Below are 13,700 nucleotides of genomic sequence, written 5' to 3' on the forward strand. Positions count from 1 at the left end.
TTGTGTTTTTCGTCATTAGAATGGCTGCATCTGAGGCAGTCAGTCCATCACATCACGTTTTCATCATATTAAAGGTTATGAATATTATTGTAGCTGTAGTGGGCGCTCATTTTTTCTTCTTCTGTTTTTCTGGGGGGGGTTCAGTCATTTGGCCAAAATCTCACATTATAATGAAGCACTATGTACATGCTATTTTGACTCTATGACTTATTTGGTTATCATCTTCAGCTTCAGCGCATGCAGCTCAAACAGCAATGCACGACTAAATAATAACCATGTTTAGGACTGTCATATTACATAACATTATAAAGAGAACAACATTGTAATAAAATGTTGTGAATTATTTGGTTTTATTTGCCATGTTCAGTGCGTTGTTCCAGGAAGAGCACATCCACAACAGGAGTTACGCATTCTGAATAGCACATAACTTAGTTGAAGTTAATTTGTGCATTCATGTCATTATGTGCAGATATCATTTGTATATACTTTTGTATATATATATTATTAATCTCAAATAGGATGCATTTTGTTGAGTTAAAAAACCTGCTAGCAAGTGCTTTGAGTTTACCAGTGTTCATTCAGCTCTTCAGCGCATGCAGCTCAAACAGCAATGCACAACTAATAATAACATCCATGATAGGGACTGTCATATTACATAATATTATAATGAGAACACTATTTTAATAAATCATTGTGAATTCATTGGGTTTAGTTGCCGTGTTTGTGTTTTACCACAACAGTAACAGTACACATGCTGACTAGCACGCAACTGAGTCGGCGTTGGTGACACGTTGTATTAGTCGTTATATTTGATTATAAAATGTAGTTTAATTAAATGATCAATCACATCGACTCATTTTACAATACTACTAACCTTTTATTTAGACTAAAATCCCTTCTTATTAATTTGGTGAGGAACATGGCATTTTGTGCAGCATTTGCACACCCTGTCATGCTGTTGGCTATATGCCACTGCAGTAGACGTATATTGCAGTATTAAGGCCAACGATTTATTGAGTAGTCATGGGAATTTGTGTACATTAGCATCCCTAACACAGACGTTAAGTTAATATACTTAATGTTCATTCAAACTATACTGTAAGAACAAGAAATCTTTTTCATATTGATTGGGACTCTCTTCCTATCCTTTTTCCATACTCCTGTTCCTTTCCTTTTATCTCTTTGCTGACCTGTTTATTTCTAGAAACATGGGCTCTCACAGGAGCACAGAGTTATAAGTTTCAGCTCTCTGTGCATGTCTTCACAATGACACCAGTCACAAGAATGGCAGTGCATCTGAATAAAGCAACTCAGCCGCAACTGAAATCTCAAAGGACTCAAAGGACAACTGTGTTGAGGAGGTAAAATAATCCCCAGAACACCTGTCCAATTTACCTGTCCTCATAAAGACACCTGTCCCATGCTCAAAATGTTGCCACATACAGTACACAGAAGGAAGAAAATGAGAGCACCATCAACTGTCAGCACTAGGGTTGCATATCATTAAAAAACTTGCTTGCTATGAAGATTTCATTCCTCGTTTACATTGTGTGCTGTAACTCGACTGGTATCATATGGTGCTTTGGGGGAATACTTTTAAACAGGTTGTGCTGTCCCCTAAGCAAATTTTATTGTAAATACAAGCACATTTTAAAAAGAGGCATCTGGCAGTGGACAATCTACTTGCACACAATGTTTACATTTCACATTGAGTTTGTTTTAATGACCACAAGCAGTCTACATTTAGGGGTTTATCCATGTTGCTGCTGAAAGGAAACCTTAAGTCTAATTGGGGCTTAGCTAGTAAACTAAGGTGTAAGCAGAAAATAAGAATAAAGTATTTTGCATTCTTATTAGCTGTGCCAACATCAAGTAAACTGTAAATCTAGACGTCGTGTTAAAGGTGTCCTCCTGACTCAAAGTCTACACTAAAAGAGAGGCAGCAACATTATACTGCCTTCTGAGATTACCTCATTCTAACTGAATTCTAGGTGAATTTTCTTTGTGAATAAGGCACTCCCATAATAAAATGAGATTAGCTCAGTGAAAAACATGTATTCCTAAGTGGCAGGTGGAGTCTAGAGAAATACAAAAATGCATATTAGATAATCCCATTATTATCTTAGCAACATGCTAACATCAAAACATTAGGATAAATTGAGTATCCCTGTGCTTCACATGATAATGTGCTTCATGTTATGACTCAAGTAACTCGATTTCACACTGGAACATATGTCACCCACATATGCTTCAATCCCCAACATTACTACAAAGGAGGAGCTTGCTGTACCAGTAGTTGTAGGCCTATTGCTGAAAGACAGGAGTTTTGAACTCTAAAGATTAGGAAGGATTCTGTCATCTCACATGGTTAGATGATGCCACCATTTGGGTATAAGTTGTGGTCTTTGGGGTGCACTTAGACTGAACAGATGAGGATGCTTGTCCACTGACTGTCTTCTCAGCCAAAATTTCATGGGTGGGCCAATGTAGCTGTGATTAGGGAATGGACCCTACATGGGTTCCATTTCAGCCTGATCGTAGCCCCAGTATAAACCCATGGACAAACCCATGTAGGCTCCATACTTCAAGGCCATTTCGTGATTAAATTGAGCTCCACTATTAAATGTTGGCTGGGTTGCATGCTAGGACAAGTGTTTTGATCCTGACTCTGGCTGTGATAGGGGGCTAATGGAAGAAGCATGTGTATCATGGGAGTACTTGGGAAGGTGTAATGTCATCTGGCCTACAGTATTCTGGATCAGCTGCAGAGGTTGTATTGCTGGGAAGCCGGCCAATACTGATTTAATGTAAATCGAGAAGAGAGAAGACTAGGGTTTATACCAGAACCTGAGTAGCTTCCCTGGTCTGACTTGGCAGATTGTTTGCGGGAAGAAGCTGCATGTCTTCACTGTGGTTACTATGAGTTGAGCCAAGACATTGTCCAGTGTGACACCAAGGCTCTTGGTTTTCTGTGTGGGTGAGATGGTTGAGTTGTCTATTGAAACGACAAGGTCTTGGCCACGATGAAAAGCAGCTTGGTTTTTGCTAAGTTTAGCTCAAGATGATGGACACTTAGTCCCTACTGAAGGTCTCGGGACTGCCTTTATGTGCTGTCAGGGCGTTATTTTGTGTCTGTTTGCGTTATGTCTGTTTCCAGAGTTATATGGCCGCATACGGGTTGCACTTTTGTCAGGACATGCACTTCCTTGTCTTCACAGTTTTGAATGCTCTTGAAAGATCTACTTTAGCAGTATTCAGTTTTCAATTACTGCAATTTTATCACGTCATGGCAATGGAACCCATGAGCTAGCTATGTATTGCAAAAGCAAGTTGCAACTGTTTGAGCAACAGTACAAGAATTTCTACCAATTATAGGGAGCACTGCCTGTTGTAAGGTATTTGGTTTATCCGGCAATGTGGTTGTTTAAACCGACGGATAAAAAAAAATATTCAAGTGTGTAAACAAGGCTAGGAAGTTATAAGTATGTCCCAATGGAGATAAACAGAATTATAAAAAAGCACCTGTGTGGGTGTAGTAATTCTAGATGTTTGAACCATCTAAGAACAATTTGAAACCTCATCACAATGCAGTAACCAAGAGAGAAAATGTGCCACTTATTGGACAATGCTTTCTTGAGCCAGGAGTCATTACTGACTTCCACACTCCTTCTCTCCAGAGATAGCAAACATCAAATGGCTGAGAACTAAATGTCCCTATTGCACAACATATCCACCACTGGCAGGACCCCCAGAGGGAGTCCTGTTCAAGGCTAAATACAACACATTTTAAAACCAACCTCAGACTGACATTTAATTGATTTGTTGTGGGCTGTCCCCTGTCTGCAATTTAAGGTATGGGAATGAAAAAGTGGGAGAGAGTGGTTCAAATTTGAGGTAACATTTTCAAGATAAATTGCTTATCAGAGATTACGTAAGTGGTGGGTGCTGAATGACTTTGCACAAGGACGGTCACACAGTCCACACAGTGCACTGGAGAATTCTGGGGATTTTCACACATCATGTCACCCCTGCCCATAACTGACAATGAGTTTGGAATGGGAATAAAAAGCTGGATAATGATTGGAGGAAGTGTTAAAGCTAAAAATAGTCATGCCCATGAACTGCCCAGAGTCTGTTCGTTGTGTATCTTGAGCACACACACACGCACACACGTTGATGTTATGAAAGCTTGAGAGGACTAATTACTGAAGGTTTGTTTAACCTTAATAGCACTTATTAGCAAGCACACTCAATCCTCACAAGTAAAACTGTATTATGTAGCTCATTTTTTCTGTTAGCTCAAAATTTCTGTCAACTTATCTTCAGTGTTCCATTTTGGTCTACTGCGATAAACTGCACATAAATACAAAATGTCATTGGTTGCTTGTCATACAGTATAGGTCGGATTGCCTGATTTTTTTTTTTTTTTTTTTTTTTTTTCATACAATGAAATAAATCGAAATTTGTCTCAGATGAGTCCTGGATCAAAGTCTTTTCCTGGTCCTGCCTGTTTCCCGCTCTCCTAGCTCTTGAAAAGAAAAAAAGGTTCGAAAGGAGTGTTTTTACAGTTCCATCATATAAGAACCAGTGAACAGTTCTTAAAAAAAAAAAAAAAAAAAAAAAAAAATTCTTAGTGTAAACTTAGTTTGAACTCATCAATGTATCATGTCGCCCGCATAAGCATCACGCATCATCGTGTGGGTGACCTGCTCGGCTATATCTCTGATCAAGATTTTATCATCATTTGAGTGGTATTGAACAGATGTCTTAGCCAATGGACATGTGCACATGGTTCTTACTTATGGATATATGTTTGGAAATAGAAATCAAGAAACTTTACTGTCTCCATGCTGGTAAAGTATATTGTAAGATGCACAAGCATAATTTGCATCTGTTATTTTTCAGCAACACAGCATGTTGCGATAATTGCTTCAGCAGGTAGCAAAAAATACAAAAATGCAAAAAAAAATCAATAAAAAAAATAATCCAGACAAGGTGTTAAGTTTACAGAGGTGTTTTTTCCCACCTGAGCTATTCTTTCTTTTCTGAATAAGACAAACTCCATTATTTTAGTTCAGAGCAAACAGTTTACCTCTTGTCACAGAGGTGAATAAGTGGGAATAATTATGCACACTTCTGACTGCCAGCATACATTTTCAAGTATGCATTTATTTATTTATTTTTATCCATTATCTCACCTTTGTTTAATTCAGTAATACAGTTTTTAAAGTTTTCACTGTGTAACTTTTTAGCAATTTATCAGTTTATGCATGATACTTTTGAATGATTAATGCCATTTATTTATCATACAATCTACAAAAAAATACCAACTAAAGTCATACTGGTAAAGTCATACATGCGTCCAGGTTAACCAAAAGTCCAAATCATAGTCTCTGCTGCACCAATTTAACTGATAAAAATAATAGTGTAGAACATTGAATAGAAACCGTGTCTATCCCTCGTTTAGTGAGATCAAATAATAAATCTACTGCAGGATCTAGGAAAAATCTAATTGTTATTAAAACAGAAAATGTTGCTATTAGTAAACAAAAACAAATACTGTTATAAGCATGAGCCCCGTCTGATTGGTCGTGGCGGCGGTGTTGCAACAATCTATAGAGATACTCAATGTTACTCAGAAAACGGGTTATAAGTTTATTTCGTTTGAAGTACTTGTACTAAATGTTACGCTCTTAGATGTTAGAAAAACATCCCTATTATCTCTAGCCTTGGCTACCGTATATAGACCGCCAGGGCCTTACGCTGATTTCCTAAAAGAGTTTGCAGATTTTCTCTCAGACCTATTAGTCAATGTCGATAAAGCATTAATTGTTGGAGATTTTAACATACACGTAGATAATCCAAATGATGCGTTAGGGGCTGCGTTTACAGATTTATTAAATTCATTTGGGGTCAAGCAAAACGTCACCGGACCAACTCATCGTCTTAATCATACACTCGATTTAATTATATCACATGGAACCGATCCAACCGATATAGATATCATTCCACAAAGTGATGATGTCACTGACCATTACATGGTAACTTGCATATTACGTACTGCTGTAATATGTCATGCGGCGCCACGTTATCAACCAGGCAGAACAATCCTCCCATCCACCATAGATAATTTCTCAAATTGCTTATCTAATCTGTCTCGGCTGCTGCCTGAACCCAAACAAACAGATGAACTAGAAGAACTAACTAGCACTATGAGCACCATTCTCTCTGGAACATTGGATGTTGTTGCACCCATTAAATTAAAAAAGGTCAGAGAAAAAAATAAAGCACCATGGTACAACAATACTACGCATGTTCTAAAGAGAGAAACCCGTATTTTAGAGCGTAAATGGAAACAAACTAATTTAGAGGTCTTTAGAATTGCGTGGAAAGACAGTATGTCACGTTATAAAAAGGCCCTAAAAGCGGCCAGGGCAGAGCATCTCCGCAAACTAATAGAAAATAACCAAAATAATCCAAGGTTTTTATTTAACACCGTGGCTAGACTAACAAATAAACAGACGTCACCCGAACAAAATATCCCGTTACAGTTCAGTAGTAATGATTTCATGAACTTCTTCACTGAGAAAATAGAAAGCATCAGAACCACACTTGTAAACGTTCAATCTTCAATTGCGCCTTATAATTCAGCCTCAATTATCACCCCGCAAGAACAATTACAGTGCTTTACAACTATAGAACAAAAAGAGTTAAATATCACTTCATCTAAAACAACATCATGTTTATTAGATCCTATACCAACTAAACTACTGAAAGAAGTGTTACCTGTAGTGGAAGAGCATCTCCTCAATATTATTAACTTGTCTTTATCTTTAGGTCATGTTCCAAGAACATTTAAACTGGCAGTTATAAAACCACTCATTAAGAAACCACAATTAGATCATAATAACCTAGCAAATTATAGACCCATTTCAAATCTTCCATTTATGTCTAAAATATTAGAAAAAGTGGTGTCCGCTCAACTGGGCTCTTTCTTGCAAGAAAATGATATCTATGAAAAGTTTCAGTCTGGATTCAGACCGCACCATAGCACTGAAACTGTGCTCGTTAAAATCACAAATGATTTACTTTTAGCTTCTGACCAAGGCTGTATCTCAATACTAGTTTTACTTGATCTTAGTGCTGCGTTCGATACTATAGATCACACAATACTCTTAGATCGACTACAAAATTATACTGGTGTTCAAGGACAAGCATTAAGCTGGTTCAAATCATACTTATCTGACCGCTACCATTTTGTCTATTTAAATGGAGAAAAATCGATCATAACTCCAGTAAACTATGGAGTGCCGCAGGGATCTGTGTTAGGCCCTCTGTTATTCTCAATATATATGATGCCACTTGGAAATATAATAAGGAAACATGGAATTAGTTTCCATTGAAATGCTGATGACACTCAAATATATATTTCATCACGGCCGGATGAAAACGCTAAATTATCCAAATTGACAGAGTGTGTTAAAGATATAAAAGATTGGATGACGCGTAATTTTCTTTTATTAAATCCAGACAAGACAGAGGTAATACTTATCGGTTCAAAAAAACGCCCACAAAACCTCTCACAATACAACTTTAACATCGTAGGATGTCCTGTTACTTTATCCTCTACAGTAAAAGACCTGGGTGTTATACTCGATTGCAACCTGTCTTTTGAAAATCATATTTCATGTTACAAAAACAGCCTTTTTCCACCTTAGAAACATTGCTAAGCTACGTAATATGCTATCAGTTTCTGATGCAGAAAAGTTAGTTCATGCATTCATGACCTCGAGACTGGATTACTGTAATGCTTTATTAGCTGGTTGTCCTGCATCCTCAATAAACAAGCTACAGTACAGTTAGTCCAAAATGCCGCCGCTAGAGTTCTTACTAGATCAAGAAAATATGATCATATAACACCGATTTTATCATCACTGCATTGGTTACCTATAAAGTTCCGTATTAATTACAAGGTATTGCTACTGACTTATAAAGCCCTAAACGGCTTAGCTCCAGTCTATTTAACGGATCTTCTATCGCCCTATAATCCATCGCGCTCTTTAAGATCACTAAATTCAAGGCTTTTGGTCATACCTAGGATATCCAGAACCACCAAAGGAGGGAGAGCATTTTCACATTTAGCTCCAAAACTCTGGAATATCCTTCCTGATACTGTTCGTTGCTCAGACTCGCTCTCCCAGTTTAAAAATAGATTAAAGTCGCATCTCTTCAGCCAGGCATTCATATAATATTTTTAATCTTACAGTTCAAACTACAATCCGGCCTATAGTTCATAAACGCCAGAGGAGAACTGGCCCCCGACTGAGCCTGGGTTCTCCCAAGGTTTTTTTTTTCTCCATTAGGTCACCTGATGGAGTTTTAGGACACCATTAAGTCACTTGATGGAGTTTTTCGGTTCCTTGCCACTGTTGCCTTTGGCTTGCTCAGTTGGGGATATTTTGGGGATATTTAATTTAATTTGATCAATCAATAAATTCCACTAGAAACAAACCTTGTTGTATTATTTTAATTTAATACTGTGAAGCTGCTTTGATACAATCTGTATTGTGAAAAGCGCTATACAAATATACTTGACTTGACTTGACTTGACTTATTGCTTCCTTGTTTCAATTGTTTTTTTTTTAAACACTATGTTCTGTATCTAACTCTTCTGTTTTGTGCATTTCTTATTATATTTTGATTTAAATATACTGTGTATTTTACAGTTTTATAAAGGATTTCAAATTCACCAGTTTGAGGAGTTTCATTCAAAAATAACCGGATGAAACGCCATGCTATGGAGCAAAATCCAGGTTTACTTGTATATATATATGTGTATATATATATATATATATATATATGCTGTGCTTTAGATATATATATATATACATATATATATATATATATATATATAAACTATACAGTGGCAGGAACAAGTTTGTGAACCCTTTGAATCTGGATTTCTGCATTCAATTCTGCATTAATGTCTTCTGATCTGGTCCATGAAAAGCATGTGTAAGGCAGGCAAGGCCAACCCTTCTCATGTATGTGTAAGGCAGGCAAGGCCAACCCTTCTCATGTATGCCCACAGACTTGAGACTAGCATGACATTTTCTCACTCAAACCAATACCTGCTGCTGCTTCTTACATGCTTTTAGAATGCATCAATTCATCTTACAGGGGAATGTTAGGACAGCAGTTCATGACTTCAAGACAATGGCCCAAAACACACAAGTAAATGTCCCTCAAGGTCCTCTTTTCAGCAGTTCAGTTTCAACCTTGATGAAACTCACCAACCTTGATTAACTTGTTCAAGTGTGTTTGATTAGGTTTGAAGCTAAACTCTGTAGAAAAGTGGACTTTGAGGGCCAGAGTTAAGAACCCGAGAATTAAAGAATGGCAGAGCCCTGACCTTAAGTCAATTCAGATGATGTGCCACAACAGCTGTGCCATCAAGACAACTCATCAATATTGATAAACTGAAACAGATTTGTGTGGTGGGATGGTTCAAAATAAGTAAAAAAATCTTAAGCAGCTACATAAAACATATGATGCAGACTGTCCTTTAGCACAAAACCTTAGAGTTGCTAAATTCAAAGGTTACTTACTTTCTCCACCCTGCACCGTGAATGCTAATGATGTTTTCAATTTAAACGTAAAAAGTACAATTGTTTGTTGATATAAGTTTAGTCTGATTGTGTTTAACTATAACTGTGACTTAAATTAAGATCAAACCACATTTTAGGTGTAATAAATGAGGAAATCCAAATAGTTTCAATTCAGATATGTTCAAATATAAAAATATTGAAATATGTTCCTGGCTGCCCCTGCATCCTAACACCATTTATGTACTTAACTCGCCTTTTTAAATGCAATCTACCGCACCGTGACCATGTCAACAACAAGTACAGATATAAAAGAGAATATAAAGGCATCATATTTGTGTCCATGGATTCCATGTCCGTGTCCATCTTTTTGACGGGGAGATGTCTCATCTGCAGTTTGATGGGACAGTGAAGTCTGTGAATGCAGTGATGATATGAATAACGGAGGAAAGAAGCCCTGTGAATAAACAGCTCCACATCGACATGCAAGAGAAGCACAATTTCAGATGCATTAAGTAGACAGGATTCAATTTCCCTGCATGCACCTTTGCTGTCTGACTTCTGCCATCTTAAAGAGGATATATGACAGTCACCCACCCTTTCATCTAATACACATGCACATATACAAAAAGGCTGAGAAAGTACATGCAAACTCATTATTAATGCTGGGGGAGTAAGGAAGTAGACACTTTTATACAAGACAACTTATTATACATCTACGATACCACCCAATGGAAAAACAAATAGGAACAGTCACGTAACTGTTGTTGTGGCGTCCCACAATGTCAATTGAAAACAACTGTGATTGTTTGACAGTATCTTCTGCAGGCAGTTATTTTCCAGAATAAGCTGGAGAGTGGACTAAACTGTGAAAAGTCTGGCTATGTGAGACTATAGCACATTGATCTTGGAAGCAATTCATTAAATCTTTTAAGGAAAATCCCATGAGGCCAAAACTCTAGCCTCAAGTTAAAAGAGAAAGACAGGTGATGCAACAGATAAGGGTTTACCATCGACCGACCATACATCCTAAATTATATAAGATATTTCAACTTTGTTCAGGGGTTCATAGGCTTCCAATCTTTACTAAAACCTTACACTACAGTTGTAGAATAAAGCAGGGGTTTTCAAACTAGGGTCCAGGGAAAACGGTGTAAAAATGGTGTAAAAACATAATAATAAATACATTTACCAAATTTAACATTACTGTTGCATTTTGCTTTCTAAAGACTGACCAAGAGATTAATCTCAATAATTTAATTTATTTGACAATAATAATTTAATTTAATTGGTAATAACTAATATTCTAATGGTGGGCAAAAAACAAAAACAAAAAAAACAGCTATATACTGTTAAGTTACCCAAATAGTTTCAAAGTTATTTTATATGATTCACTAACAAGATGAATGAATTAATATATTTTGTGGCATATTACTGTTATATTATAAGTTAGTACTAGCTATCCGTTGAACGGTTAAGAGCAATAGCACATATTAGCATGCTAAGTGTTAATTAATAAAATGCTTCATGAACAAAGCAGCAAACCAAGATAGTCTGAATAAAAATCTAACATCAAAATGAACTAGTTCTAAGTCAGAAATATTACTTATTATCTCTAAATCACATAAATACATCAATATATACCAACACAAACAAGAAGTAATAGCTCTTAAAGGTAACAATTGCAGGTTACCACTTTCTACAGTGTAGTCCACCAGTTCTTCGGCCTATAAGCAAAAACTCACTCTTCAGGACAGTGGAATCATAAGTGAACATTAAACACTATTAAGTACATCAAGTACAACATTTTACTCTCTCCATTAAGTCACATGTGGAGCATGTTTAAGCTACATAATTTACTTACATAAATTAATCATGAAACCACTGACATTCAAAAAACATTTAACTATAAAAGCAAGCCTATATGTTATTTTACTAACTTGTTAAGATCATGCATTTCAATGTTTGATTTGTTTACTTGTATGCTAAACATTACTTTACTGAGTTACCATTCTGGGTCCTGAAATATACAATATACTTTTGCCCAGATTGCATAAGCATTACAAACAAAGCCTAAACCACATCTGAGGCAATCTTTGAGTACAGTCAATAGGCAGGTGGGACAGTGATTTTATTGAAATTGTCAGAATAACAAATTTGTAGCTCATACATGACTGAAGCTGAGCCAGCTGAGTAACTTCGCTTATAAACCCCCCTATAGCCTAAAGACCTTGAATGTTAGCTAGGAGGATGCAACATCAAACTTGTTAAAGTTGCCTGTCGGAGATTTCGGGGGAAGTTTTGCGCTGCTTGTAAATAGCTGGCAGCGATGGGAAGCCTCTGCAGAGCTCTGACGATTTGCCTCTTCATACTTCAATGAAAACAAAATTCCTCCAGCTTCTAGACGCTGCTTGTATAGTGTGCATGTTACCCTTTGATTTCAGAGAATATATTGTCTCTGGCAGTTCACAGTAACTCTTAGATCATGTAAACAACAAATGTTGAAAACAACCAAACGTATTGATTACTGACTGGATTATTGTAGTTTTAATGGCTTATTATCTTGACATTCTAAAGTGCAATGTATATTATGTCAGTTTTTTATGTGTACGTTAGCTTAAGTGCACATGCAGTTGTACTGTATAGCCTTTCAAAGTATACTTTATTTGTCGTGTAAATGTACACAGCCGGTCGATCCATGCACATTACGACAATGCTACTTGCACTACCAGTGGCTATGCAATCTCTCGCCATGAGTTCTAACTCATATACACATCTTTCAGTTGTAGAGTTGTACAAATGCGGGTACTTTCTAACCTCCTCTAATACAAGTAGCCATCCATTTCTACTCTTAAGTTCCATTTCTGTCTCTTGATTATTTATTTTTTTGACTACCTTCAACAGCCCTGGGACACTGTTGCCACTTTGTGGACAAACTAATTAGTGCAAAAAAACAACAACAATGCACGTGTGTGACCATGCGCATATTAAGTACAAGTTCGTATTACGCGCACTTTATGCGGACAAACTACATTTTGGACTTAACAATATGCAACTTCCAGAAGCAAAACGAATGCGTTAATGCATGCAACTTTTCTGTTGTGAGATACATCGTTTAGTTTTTTTCAGTTAAACCTACAAGTAGGCCTATAGCAGTTTTAATTAAACATGATTTTTATATAGTGCCTTTCCATAGCTCAAGGTCGCTTTACATTGTACATTACAATTCACTTATACATACACATACGCACATACACATTGCAAACACATAAGGACATAAAGCCCCATTATCCAAAAGTACATGTTAGATATGTTTTTAGCTGAGTCTTGAACACTAAAAAATTTCTAACCCTCCCAAATCAAAAATTTCAAGTGACCGATAACATCTACATTTTTCAATTGGCTCAAGTGAAATTCTTGTTGCAATAGTCTGTTAACATTGGCTCAATGAGAAATAATACGTCAGACTAATTGAAAAATGTAGATGTTATCGGTCACTTGAAATTTTTGACTTGGGGATGTAATTTTTTTTTACAGTGAAGGAAGCCATAGATGAGATATTACGAAGTGTAAGGGGTAGTGAATTCTATAATTTAGGAGAACACTAAATTACCTTCCATCTACAGTAGACAACCAAAAACAAGGAATGGACAAAGTGAATACGTGATGCCTCGGGTAGCCAGTGAAGATCATACAGCGGAGAAGTAAGAGCAATGGAAGTCATAAGAGCAATGGGAGTCCCAATTGTTTGAGAGTGAAACCTCTCATAGTTCTCACAATATTTCAGGGTTCAGCATCTGCCCCTGTTCCAAAGTGAGGGAAAAAAATCATGTCCTCACCGCATACTGTGCTTCTGTAAAGCTAGAGCCTAAGGCAGCTGGATGAAAGAGGCCTACAGGGCATGATTTATGTCTGCAACCAGCAGAACAGGCCAATATTTCAGTGTTAGTGTGAATACCTTTCAACATCACAGGAATGCAAATGAAACCATGAGAATGAGACCTTCACTATGCTTCGTCTTCCTCATCGATCACAGAGTGTCTCTGAAACACAGAATCTGGTTGTGTTTGATAATTGATGCTGATAATCCTTTCA

This window comes from Leuciscus leuciscus (genome assembly GCF_965113295.1).
Source record: "Leuciscus leuciscus genome assembly, chromosome: 10".
In the NCBI taxonomy this organism is placed as follows: domain Eukaryota; kingdom Metazoa; phylum Chordata; class Actinopteri; order Cypriniformes; family Leuciscidae; genus Leuciscus; species Leuciscus leuciscus.